Genomic DNA, 12,266 nt, shown 5'->3' with positions numbered 1-12,266 from the left:
GCGGAGAGGAACACAGTTAACGTTTCAAGTCCGTATGACTCGAATATTTATATATCGTATATTTACTTATTAAGTTTACAAACCTGGTGCTCGTATTCTGTTAACCTAAATTAAACAGTTAGGTAGAATCGGGGCAACCTGGTGGTTTGGTCAAACTTTCACATTTATCGCAGCTCGGGGAACAGTGGGGCTTGGTATTACAGTGCACTATCCCCATTGAGTTGTGACGAAGTTTGGGGGCTTATCAAAGATATTTTGGAACAAAAGACAATGACAATTTGGGTGTAGATATAGTAAGTAATAAAATCTAAAAAGAAACACCAGGATTGTACTATCAAAAATAAGATGACACTGCAAACTGCTAAAGGTTTCCTGCAAGTGGAAGAGATGTCCCTGATGATTTTACAAGGGACCCCAAAAGTCAGGTTAATCGAATTGGCAAGTAAATTAAGAGTAGGATTGCCTGCTAAAGCTAGGAAGGCAGAGATAATCAAAGAGATGGCACAACATTTAAAACTAGAAGGAATACCTGAGAGACCGAGTTTTCCAAGGGGTGGTTCATTGGAATGGGCTCAAATCCAATTGCAAATAAAAAAATGGAACTAGAGGCAGCAGAATAAGAAAGAGCATTTCAAAAGGGACAGGCAGAAAGGCAGGAGAGAGAAAGAAAAGAAGAAAAGGAATTAGAAATGGTGAGGTTAGAAAAGGAGGAAAGAGAATAAGAGAGAGAGAGAGAGAATTCCAGCTTAGAATGCTGGCTGTTAAAAAAGAGACACCAGTAGGTGAGGCAGGACTTATTTCCAGATCAGAACCCAGTGGGGAGATGTTTAAATTTGTGCAGGCTGTTCCGAAGTTTGAGGAAAGGGATGTTGAAGTATTCTTTAATTCATTTGCGAAGATAGCTAAACAGATGAACCGGCCAAAGGAAAATTGGACATTGCCCATGCGGAGCAAATTGACAGGTAGAGCACAGGAAATTTATGCTTCACTGTCAGAGGAGGTTTCTAGGGATTATGATGGGGTGAAAAAGGCCATTTTGAGTGCATATGAGTTGGTCCCTGAAGCATACAGACAAAAGTTTTGAAATTTAAGGAAACAGCCTGGGCAAACTTACATTGAATTTGAAAGGATTAAGCAAAGTAGTTTTGACAGGTGGATACGAGCATTAGGAGTTGAAACTACCTACGAAGTTCTCAGAGAGACCATTCTCTTGGAAGAATTCAAAAACTCCCTACCTTCTGTAATAAGAACCCATGTTGAAGACCAAAGGGTTGCAACTGCTAGACAGGCAGCAGTAATGGTTGACGATTATGAGCTGACCCATAAAACTAAACCTTTTTTCCATCACCCCCATAAATTTGAAAAGGATAGAAAATGGGAGAGTGAAAGGAAGGCAAGTAGCCAGGGTAAAGAATGGATAGCTGGGAATACCTAAAGATCTCCCCAGACCAGGAAGGAAGGTATTGAGGGTGGAGGTGAAACTTGAGGGCCTAAGTGTTTCACATTGTAATAAAGTGGGACACATTCGTTCAGAATGCTGGAAGTTGTGAGGGAAGCCCATGGGACTTATTGGAGTTCATAAGAGTGAGTCTGAAAGGGAACTCAAAAAGAAAATGCCATGGATCAAATTGTAGCTTTAACTACAATTAAGGGTCTGGAGGTAAACACTGCTGTGAATGCAGATGAAGTGAATAAGGTAGGTGAGAGATATAAAAGGTTTTTGTTTAAAGGAAAGATAACCCCTTTTTCATCAAATGATGCAGTCAAACCCATGACTATATTAAGGGACACAGGAGATACTCAAATTCTTATGCTGGAGAAAGACCTAGTTTTCTCTCTAGAGAGTTCAATGAAAGCTAAAGTATTGGTAAACGGGATAAGTGGAGAGTATATCCCAGTTCCATTATACAAAGTGCAATTGAAATGTGACTTGTTGTCTGGATCGGTGGTTGTAGGAGTGGTTAAGAAATTACCCGTGGATGGAGTTGATTTACTCCTGGGGAATGATTTTGGCAGGAGTGAAGGTTATAGCTTCGTCCATAATTACAGAAAGTCTGAGAGAGGTTAACGAGATGGAGCAGTTACAAGAACAAGTTCCTGGTATTATTCCATTGTGTGTGGTGACCAGAGCAATGGCTAAACAAAGTCTATCACCAGAGGTTAAAGTAATACCACGAGCAGATGTTAGAGTAGCCGAAACTTTCTTTAAGGATGAGCATAATTCAAAGGAAGTGTTTGGCAGGTCTTCATTAATTGAGTCTCAGAAAGCAGATCCAGAGTTAAACAATTTATCAGTCAGTTCACAATGAAGCTGAGGTTGAAGTTCTAGAGTGCTGTTACATTAAAGACAGAGTTCTGATGAGGACCTCACAGACCTGCGAATGAAGAATGGATGGTTGTTCATCAGATAGTAGCACTGCCCAAATATCGTAAGGAGATATTGCGAGTAGCACATGAAATCCCTATGGCAGGACATGTAGGAATATGGAAAACCCAGACATCAATAAACAGGCATTTTACCTGGCCGAGACTTCATGAGGATGTAATGCAATTTTGTAAAATGTGTCATACATGTCGGGTAGTAGGTTAACCTCAACATGTAATCAAACCAGCACCTTTAATACCCATACCAGTTTTTAAAGAACCATTTAGTCGGGTATTAGTAGATTGTGTAGGACCATTACCCAAAATGAAAGCAGGACATCAGTATATCCTTACAATCATGGATATGACCACCTGATTTCCAGAAGCTATTCCTTTAAGGACAATTACAGCTAGGGCAAAAGTGAAAAAGTTAACTCAGTTTTTCATTCGTTATGGCCTACCAATTGAAATACAATCTGACCAAGGTTCTAACTCCATGTCTAAAGTTTTCCAAGACATAATCAGCAATTTGGGTTTCTAACAACTAAAGTCTACCGCCTATCACCCAACTGCCCAAAGCGAACCTCCTACAATTTGACTAGCCAATACGACAATACTGGGACAGTTAGACACTGTGTTCTCATATTTAGAGGAAGGACCAAGGGAAGATCCAATAAAGTTACTTAGGAAGTATAAGGGAATTTGTAGGTTTACATCTGGATGTACTACATTAGCTAAACGTGATGAGCACGTAGGAGACTCAGTGCTGATAAAACGACATCATTATTGGTTGAGCCCAGAAAAACGAGCTCAGTTAGAAACAGAGATCCAGTATATGCTGGACAATCAATTGATTGAGCCTAGCCAAAATGGCTGGAGTTCACTGGTGACAATGGTTCCTAAGCCAGATGGATCCACTAGATTTTGTATAGACTACCAGGAAGTGAATGTAGTAATGAGGATAGATTTGTACCCAATTCCTTGGTTAGAAGATTGCATCGATAGGTTTCGCAGTGCCTCATTTCTTTTTAAAATTGATCTATTGAAGGGGTACTGGCAAGTACCATTAACATCAAGGGCTAAAGAAATATCCAGCTTTGTTACCCCAAGTGGGTTGTATCAATGTCTAGTCATGCCGTTTGGGTTTAAAACGCCCCAGCTATATTTCAGAGACTTATGAATCAAGTCGTAGTTGAAGCATCTAACTGTGGTTTACTTAGACGATGTACGATGTCCTAATATATAATAACACATGGGAAGAACATGTAAAGCAATTAGAGGATAGTTTTAAGCAACTGCAGTTGGCTGGCTAAGTCATGAATCTGGCCAAAAGCGAATTTGCAAAAGCAAGGGTAACTTACCTAGGTCACGTAATAGGACAAGGGCAAGTGTTGCCAAGAACAGCAAAAGTGAAAGCTCTAGTAGAATTTCCCATACCTAAAACTAAAAGAGAAATCCTGAGATTTTTGGGAATCTGTGGATTTTATCGGAAGTTTGTGCCTAACTTCAGCACAATAACCATACCTCTCACCAATTTGCTGAGAAAACAGGCAAAAGTGGTGTGGTCAGCAGAATACCAAGCAGCCTTTGAAAAGCTGAAGGCAATCTTAATAAATGAACCAGTGTTGGCCACCCCTGACATTACCAAACCTTTTAAAATGGCAATTGATATTAGTGACTTGGAGATAAGTGCAGTCCTATTACAAGATGATCAATTAGGGATAGAGAAGCCGGCGGGGTACTTTTCCAAGAAACTAAATCAATATCAAAGGAAGTACTCTACAGTAGAAAAAGAAACATTGTTGTTGCCTCTTCAACACATTGAAGTTTATGCCCAACACAATAACAAAGAAACACTAATCTAACTGACCATAATCCGCTGACGTTCATTGAAATGTTTAAAACTCGAAATGCGAAACTGTTTAGATGGAGTCTATTGTTTCGACCAATCAATGTAAAGATTGCTCACATTGCCGGTAAAGATAATGTGATCATGGATGCATTGTCCCGGGTGTAGAATACCAAAATAACTTAAAGGGGTAAGAAATGCTGAAGATTGTATAAGATCGTATAAGGGGGAGGAAGGATGAATGAAAGTAAGTCTCGTGTTTTGTCCATGTGTCGTATACCTTGTGATGAAACACATTTTTAAAAATGGCGTTTCAACTCTTTTAAGGGTGGAGGCTGTAAGGAACATATCTTTTTAATTTCTGTTGGACAGTTGTAAACAACATATCTTTTATTTTCTGTTGGAGTGTGGATTGGAATTGTAATGGCTGCAGTTTGAAGGACATGTCCATTGGAGCAGGATGAGAGATATATATAATGTTGAAGTTCTGGAACAGAGTTTGCCATGAAAGACAGGATGGTGCCAGAAAGGAGTCCTGGGCCAAAGGAGCTGCCTGACAACAGCATTTTAATTGGTTCCTGACCAGGTGACTAGGGTTTGTGTGAAGAGCAGAATAGCTCCTAGCCTGAAAGGAACAAGACCTAAGACCTCTTTCACCTGTATGTGGAAGATTCCAGTAATTCCACAATAATAGCTAGCTGTTTTTTTCCATTCCTCATATCTCTATGACCTGCTCTCTCTCTGAGGAAACCCCTGTAAAAAGGAAAAGGGGAAAACCACTGTTAGAGACATTGGAAAGCAAGTTCTCAACCAGTGAACTAAATACTGAAAGTGCTGGAAGGCCACCTTGTGTCATTAACAAGAACTGAAAGGAATTTGGAAGACATCGATCAAAATCAACCCACCTAATCCTGTCTCCATATTGATGCTATTGAACTGCTTTATCCCGCCCTTAAAATCCATGTTTTGTGTGTCTTATGCATCTTGTGTGTGTGTGTGTGTGTGTGTGTGTGTAGGTAGGGATTTAAGAAGGGGGTAGCGTTTAAGCTATAGTGTTAGAAGTTAGCAGTTTATATTTCTTTCTTTTGCCACTAGTTAAAGACAATTTGTTCAATAAACAGTTATTTACTTATTAAGTTTACAAACCTGGTGCTCGTATTCTGTTAATCTAAATTAAACAGTTAGGTAGAATTGGGGCAATCTGGTGGTTTGGTCAAACTTTTCACATTTGTCGTGGTTCAGGGAACAGTGGGGCTTGATATTACAGCGCATTATCCCCAGTGAGTTGTGACAATATTAATACACAGGGCCCTCTTGCAGACAGAAAGAACATGTATACACATTGTGCCTGTTTCAGTTAAACAAAATAAGTGACAGCTATTTGCTGGTTCATTCCTCAGGGCAATGCCTTGACCAATCAGGGTTAGTCTGCTTGCTTTAAATTTCAAGAATGCTTGGCAGTTAATTGTCAGTCACCATCACTGGTGCATTCTCCATGTCAATGCTTCTACCAATCAGCACTCTTTTCTCATACAGTATTGTAATGGCCTTGATTTTCCCGACAAGTTTCTTATAAGAAATAGCCAACTTTATTTACAGGGCTTCAGTAGCAGTTACATGCTTCCATCAAGAACCACAACTAGACACAAACTCCACCCCTAAGTTCCCCGCACTTCGGGCTGATTCGTTCGCACTGTCACATGATACTACACAGTACAGTAAGTCTTAAAGCTACAGTCACTACATTCCTTAAAGCTACAGTTACTATATTGCTCCCCATTTAAATTTTTTTTCCACAATTTGTATTTACAAGAACAACTACGTTCATGACATTACAAATATATACACAAGTTATGAAATTATAAGTTCAGTCTCTCAGGTGGTTTCCTGATCTGGGTGGGACGTCGTAGCTCCACGACTTTAGAATCTCTTACTGAATCTTCATTTTCTGGAACTGCAGCAACATCAGGTGCCTCCTTAGGCACAGGTAGTTTAGTGTTATCCACTCCGACAGACGTCTGGTATGTCTATCCTTGGTTGATCAGTCACAACAGGGACCACAGATTCTACAATGGTTACAGGTGGAATATCGGTTTGTTAGGGTATCTCCCTTCTTCTCAAATGATCCACATGTTTTCGGGTGATCCGGCCCTCCACTTCTATGTGGTATGACAACGGTCCGGTCACAGAAACTAGGTAAACAACTCAATCCATCACTGAAGTTTTATACAAATACTATTTTACCAACAGTAATTTTTCACTCTTGACTATGCAAATCATGAGTCACTTTTTGATTTCCATGACTGTTCTCTACCTTCCCCTCCAAATTGGGAAGCACCAGGCTTAATGTTGCACAAAGGCAGCGCTTCATAAGTAATTCTGAAGGTGTTGAACCTGTAGTAGTGTGGGGGTGTTGTTCTATAGTGAAACAGGAAACGTGAAAGTTTAGTCTCCAATGATCCTCCCGATAATTTTTCATCCCAACTTTAAAGGTTTGTACTGCTCTCTCGGCCAATCCATTAGACAACGGATGATATGGTGTTGTCTTTACGTGTTTGATACCATTTAGGCTCATGAATCTTTGAAATTCAGCACTAGTAAATGCAGTGCCATTGCCTGAGACAATGACTTCTGGCAATTTATGTATAGAAAAACTTTGGCGTATTCTTTCTATAGTCGCACTTGACATTGACGTTCTAACTTTGTACACGTCTAACCATTTAGAATGTGCATCAATTATTAGTAGAAACATGGTGCCTAGAAATGGACCTACATAATCTATATGCAGTCTCACCCAGGGTCGACCAGGCCATTCCCACGGGTGTAGTGGGGCAGCGACAGGCAACTTCTGTAGTTGCTGGCACTGGAGACAGTGCTTAACCATTTTTTCTATATCATCATCTATACCTGGCCACCAGATATAGCTCCTTGCAAGCATTTTCATTTTGGAAATTCCAGGGTATGCACTATACAACTCAGTTAAGAGCGGTTCCCTTCCTTGTGAATGAACAATGACTTGTGCATCCCTGACTACTCAATTAATTCCTTCAGGTGAAGAATGGCTTCAATTTTTCGGGTACTGGTTCCTGGGGCCATCCTTTCAACATTTGGTCTTGTACTCTACGCAAGACTGGATCATGGTTCATCCAGTTCCTTATTTGTCTTGCACAGACTGGCAAAGAATCCAGGAAATTCATCGCTAATACAACCTGTTGGGGAGTTGGAGCATGTTCAATGCTATCCTGCAAAGGAAGGCAAATTCAGACATCTGTGTATGGTCTGTGTATTAAAGTATAATCATATGCTGATAAAATCAGAGTCCATCTTTGAATTTTTGAGGAAGCTATTGGAGGGATAGCTTTCTCTTCGCTAAACAGACCCAAGAGCAGATTGTGATCAGATACTATAGTAAAATGTCGGCCATGTGCATACTTGATGGAATTTTTTAATTCCAAAAACAATTGATAATCCTTCTTTCTTGATTTGTGAATAACCCTTCTCGGCCTTAAAAAGGGTTCTGGATACATAGCCTATTGGCCTTTCTGAACCATCATCCATCTTGTGAGGTAGGACCATGCCCACGCCATAGGGGGATGCGTCACAAGTCAGCACCAATTCTTTTGTCGGGTCATAGTGTACTAATAAGTTCAAAGAGTGCAAGAGCCATTTAACTTTTGTGAAGGCTTCTTCTTGAATGACTTCCAAGACCAACATTGGTTTTTCTTTAATAATGAGTGTAGAGGGGCTAGGACCGTTGATAAGTTGGGTAGGAATCGACCATAATAATTTACCATACCCTAGAATGACTTGAGCTCTAATACATTTGTAGGTGAGGGTGCCTCCTGAAAAGCTTTGACTTTTTCTTCTACCAGGTGTAACCCTTGGGTATCCATCTGGTGGCCCAGGTAAACGACTTCACTTGCCTGAAAAGTACACTTCTTTTTCAAGCGCACCCCTGCTTCCGAGAATCGTTTTAAGACTTCTTCCAAGTTAGACAAGTGTTCCACTTCTTTTAAACCAGTTATTAGTTGTAGACCACAACTTGAGGCAGTCCTTGCAGCAAGCTCTCCATCATCCTCTGGAAAATCGAGCAGGCTGAAGAAACACTGAAAGGCAGGCGCATGTATTGATACAACCCTTTGTGTGTGTTTATGTTACAAATCCTCTGCTGATATGCATGACTCATCTAATTTAGCGTAAGTTCTCCCTCCTGCTAATTTGGTGTACATATCCTCGATCCTGGGGATAGGGTACTTGTCCAACTTGGCAGCCTTGTTTACTGTTAACTTAAAATCCCATATGGATGGCCTAATCTGGTTTCAAGATTGGGACATTCCAAAAATTGAATTGGCTGAATGATACTTAGCTTCTCTAAGGTTTAATTCAGTGTCAACCTTCTCTCTCAGGGCATAAGACACAAGCCTGACTTTAAAAAAACGAGGAGATGCTTCAGAGTCAACATAGGTCTTAGCCTGCAGGCCTTTGATTTTTTTTTCGTTCATGGGATTTGGGTGTCGCTGGCTAGGACAGCATTTATTATCTATCCCTAATTGCCCGTGTTCAGAGGACATTTAAGAATCAACCACATTGCTGTGGATCTGGAGTCACATATAGGCCAGACCAGGTGAGGACGACAGATTTCCTTCCCTAAAGGGACTTTAGGAAACCTTAGCGTCATAGAGGTCTACAGCACAGAAAAAGGCTATTTGGCCCATCGTGTCTGTGCCGGTCAAAAAAGAACTTAATTATTCCCATTGGGCCCTACGGGCCCAACACTAGGCCCATAGCCTTGTATGCCATGGCATCGCAAGTGCACATCCAAATACTACTTAAATGTTATGAGGGTTTCTGCCTCTACCACCCTTTCAGGCAGTGAGTACCAGGTTCCCACCACCCTCTGGGTGAAAAAATGCTTCCTTACATCCCCTCTAAACCTCCTGCCCCTTACCTTAAATCTATGCCCCCTGGTTATTGATCCCTCCACCAAGGGGAAAAGTTCCTTCCTGTTTACCCTATCTATGCCCCTCATAATTTTATACACCTCAATCATGTCCCCCCCTCAATCTCCTCTGCTCCAGGGAAAATAACCCCAGTCTATCCAATCTCTCCTCATAACTAAAACGCTCCAGCCCAGGCAATGTCCTGGTAAATCTCCTCTGCACTCTCTCTAGTGCAATCACATCCTTCCTATAATGCGGATTCCAGAACTGCATGCAATAAAAACACCAGATGGGTTTTTATGACAATATGCCATCCAGATTTTTTACTGAATTCAAATTTCACCATCTGCCATGGAGATTTGAACCGGCTCCCCAGAGCATTACCTGGGTCTCTGGATTACCTATCCAGTGACAGTACCAATATGTCACCTCCTCCCCTGGTTTTTCCCAGTTCCTCTCAAAAGTCCTTGTCATATTTCTTTAGCAGCTCTGGCAGTCCTCCAGCGCTCAGCTGGAAAATTTCAGACCAACTTAGTTTTATTTCTTTTAACCAATTATGACCTAGAAGGCTTGGTCCTTCACCTTCCACTACAATCACAGGGAGCTGTGCTGTCTGATGCATGTAATAAACAGGTACAGTAGTAATACTTTTCACTAAATATGGCTTCACCAGTATACGTTTTCAATTTGGCTGAAGTTGCTTCATATTCAATTGTTGAGTACCATTGTTTAAATATTTGAATGTGTGCTCCCCCACTACAGTGGTTGATGCACAGGTATCCACTTCCATAATCAATCGTTTCCCATTAACCTGCAGAGTAACAGTGATTGGCTCTGTTTTCCTACTTCCACATTAAATAGAGAATAAACCTCGGAATTAATGGTTTCTCGTTCTTCCGCATTATGAACTTCGACCAGTTTAGTTTGCTGCCTGGTAGTCTGTCTCAATCTTGCTTTACATTGCTTCAGTATGTGCCCTCTTTTATGACAATAATGGTACTCCACCCCTTTAAGATGGCAAGTTTCAGGGATATGGTTACTTCCACATTGGTAACAATTAATTTTCAGATTTGCTGCTGAGCTGACTCCTGTATATTTTTAACATTTTTGGGTAGGAGGGACTGTCTCCTGCTTTGCGGCTGACTCCCTGGTTTTCACACCATGTCCAGTGGTCTGTTCCCGCCCCAGAAAACGACGCCATTTTGTACACCCTGTAAGGCCTGTGAATCCCACTCAGTGCTTCCCATCACAAGCGCTATTTCCAATGCACTTTTAAAATCGACATTTGTTTCAGCTAATCACTGTAATTGAATGGCATCATCGTACACACCGCAGATCAAACAACCCCTTAACATATTGTTTAGGGTCTCCCCGAAATCACAATGTTCAGTTAGCTGTTTCAACTTCGCTATCTATGTTGTTATGGTCTTCCCTGGGGTTCTTACTCTCAAATTAAACTTGAACCTCTGCATGATTATGGAGGGTTTGAAGATGACCCTTTACTAGGTCTCCAATTCGCTGAAGGTCTTCAAATCGGGAGTGTTTGGGGCTACATCAAACTACGGATTAAATTATAAGTTTTATTCCCACAGATGCTTAGGAGAATTGTTTTCCATTTTTCCTCCACCGTTATTTTGTTTGCTTGGAAAAAGAAACTGAGGCGTTCTATATTTGACTCCAATCCTTTGTGGAGGATTCAAAGGAGTCAATCCTGCCAAAAAGTGGCATACCTAGTGAGTATATTTCCCCTTTCTTCTGTTTAAAACAAGAAACTCACATTCACTGGGTGAGGGACAGCGCTGGAACCAATTTATCCTCATTGCCAGATGTCATGAACTTGATTTCCAGACAAGTTTCTCATAAGAAACAGTTAACTTTATTTACATGGCTTCAGCAGCAGTTACATGCTTCCATCAAGAACCACAACTAGACACAAATTCCACCCCTAAGTTTCCCTGTGCTTCGGGCTGATTCATTCACACTGTCATATGATACTGCACAGCACAATAAGTCTTAAAGCTATAGTCACTACATTCCTTCAAGCTACAGCTACCACAAGTATAAATTGTTGTTTTCCCCTTATATTGGTATTCTTGGGAAGTGTCCTGATGAGTGCAAGATGAAAAGATTCAACATATCTCTTTCTTCATCAATACTTAGGATGTGAAAGCTTTAGAGAGAGTGCAGAAAAGATTTAAGAGAATGTTTCCAGGGATGCAGGACTTCAGCCTATTGGAGAAGCTGGAGTTGCTTTCTTTAGAGAAGAGAAGGTTCAGAGGAGATTTGGTAGATGTGCTGAAAACAATGAGGGGTTTGGACTGTGTAGATCGGGAGAAACTGTTCCCATTGGAAGAGATGAGGACCAGAGGACACTGATTTAAGATGAATGACAAAGTAAACAAAAGCAATATGATTTTTATTTAGGCAGAGAGTGGTTAAGATCAGAATGCACTGCCTGAATGTGTGGTGGAGGGAGATTCAATCGTGGCTTTCAAAGCGGAATTGAATCGGCACCTAAAGGGAAAAGAAATAAGGGCTACGAAGAAAGGGGGGAAGGGGAGTGGGACTAGCTGAATTGCTCTTGTAGAGAACGAGCACGAACATGACGGGCCGTATGGTCTTCTGTGTCCAGGTAACACGCTGAGCATTCGCCGAGCGCAGTACGCGTTGACGTCACTGAGCTGCTTGCTCACGCTGTTGCTGCGGTTTGTCTCGGTGAGTGAGAGCCGCCATTACCGAGAGCGGGAGCCGCTCGGTGAGTGAGAGCCGCCGTTACCGAGAGCGGGAGCCGCTCGGTGAGTGAGAGCCGCCGTTACCGAGAGCGGGAGCCGCTCGGTGAGTGAGAACCGCCGCTACCGAGAGCGGGAGCCGCTCGGTGAGTGAGAGCCGCCGTTACCGAGAGCGGGAGCCGCTCGGTGAGTGAGAGCCGCCGTTACCGAGAGCGGGAGCCGCTCGGTGAGTGAGAGCCGCCGTTACCGAGAGCGGGAGCCGCTCGGTGAGTGAGAGCCGCCGTTACCGAGAGCGGGAGCCGCTCGGTGAGTGAGAGCCGCCGTTACCGAGAGCGGGAGCCGCTCGGTGAGTGAGAGCCGCCGTTACCGAGAGCGGGAGCCGCT

At 42.0% G+C, this 12,266-nt stretch overlaps 1 protein-coding gene across 2 annotated transcripts in view; it reads left to right on the top strand.

The window, feature by feature from the left end:
* The first annotated feature begins 11,827 nt into the window (after window positions 1-11,827).
* Window positions 11,828-12,266, top strand: part of cstf1 (cleavage stimulation factor, 3' pre-RNA, subunit 1) — a 38,299-nt gene continuing 37,860 nt past the window's right edge. The window contains exon 1 of one of the 2 annotated variants that reach the window (XM_078555448.1): window positions 11,828-11,908. The gene's annotated coding sequence lies outside the window, so the exon portion shown is untranslated. Of the gene's footprint in view, window positions 11,921-12,266 lie in introns of both variants that reach the window. The other variant, XM_078555449.1, reaches the window with a different exon arrangement.

This window comes from Cetorhinus maximus, chromosome 13 (genome assembly GCF_964194155.1).
Source record: "Cetorhinus maximus chromosome 13, sCetMax3.hap1.1, whole genome shotgun sequence".
In the NCBI taxonomy this organism is placed as follows: domain Eukaryota; kingdom Metazoa; phylum Chordata; class Chondrichthyes; order Lamniformes; family Cetorhinidae; genus Cetorhinus; species Cetorhinus maximus.
Note: the sequence above shows the minus strand (reverse complement) of the source record. Positions and strands in the feature narration are given on the sequence as shown.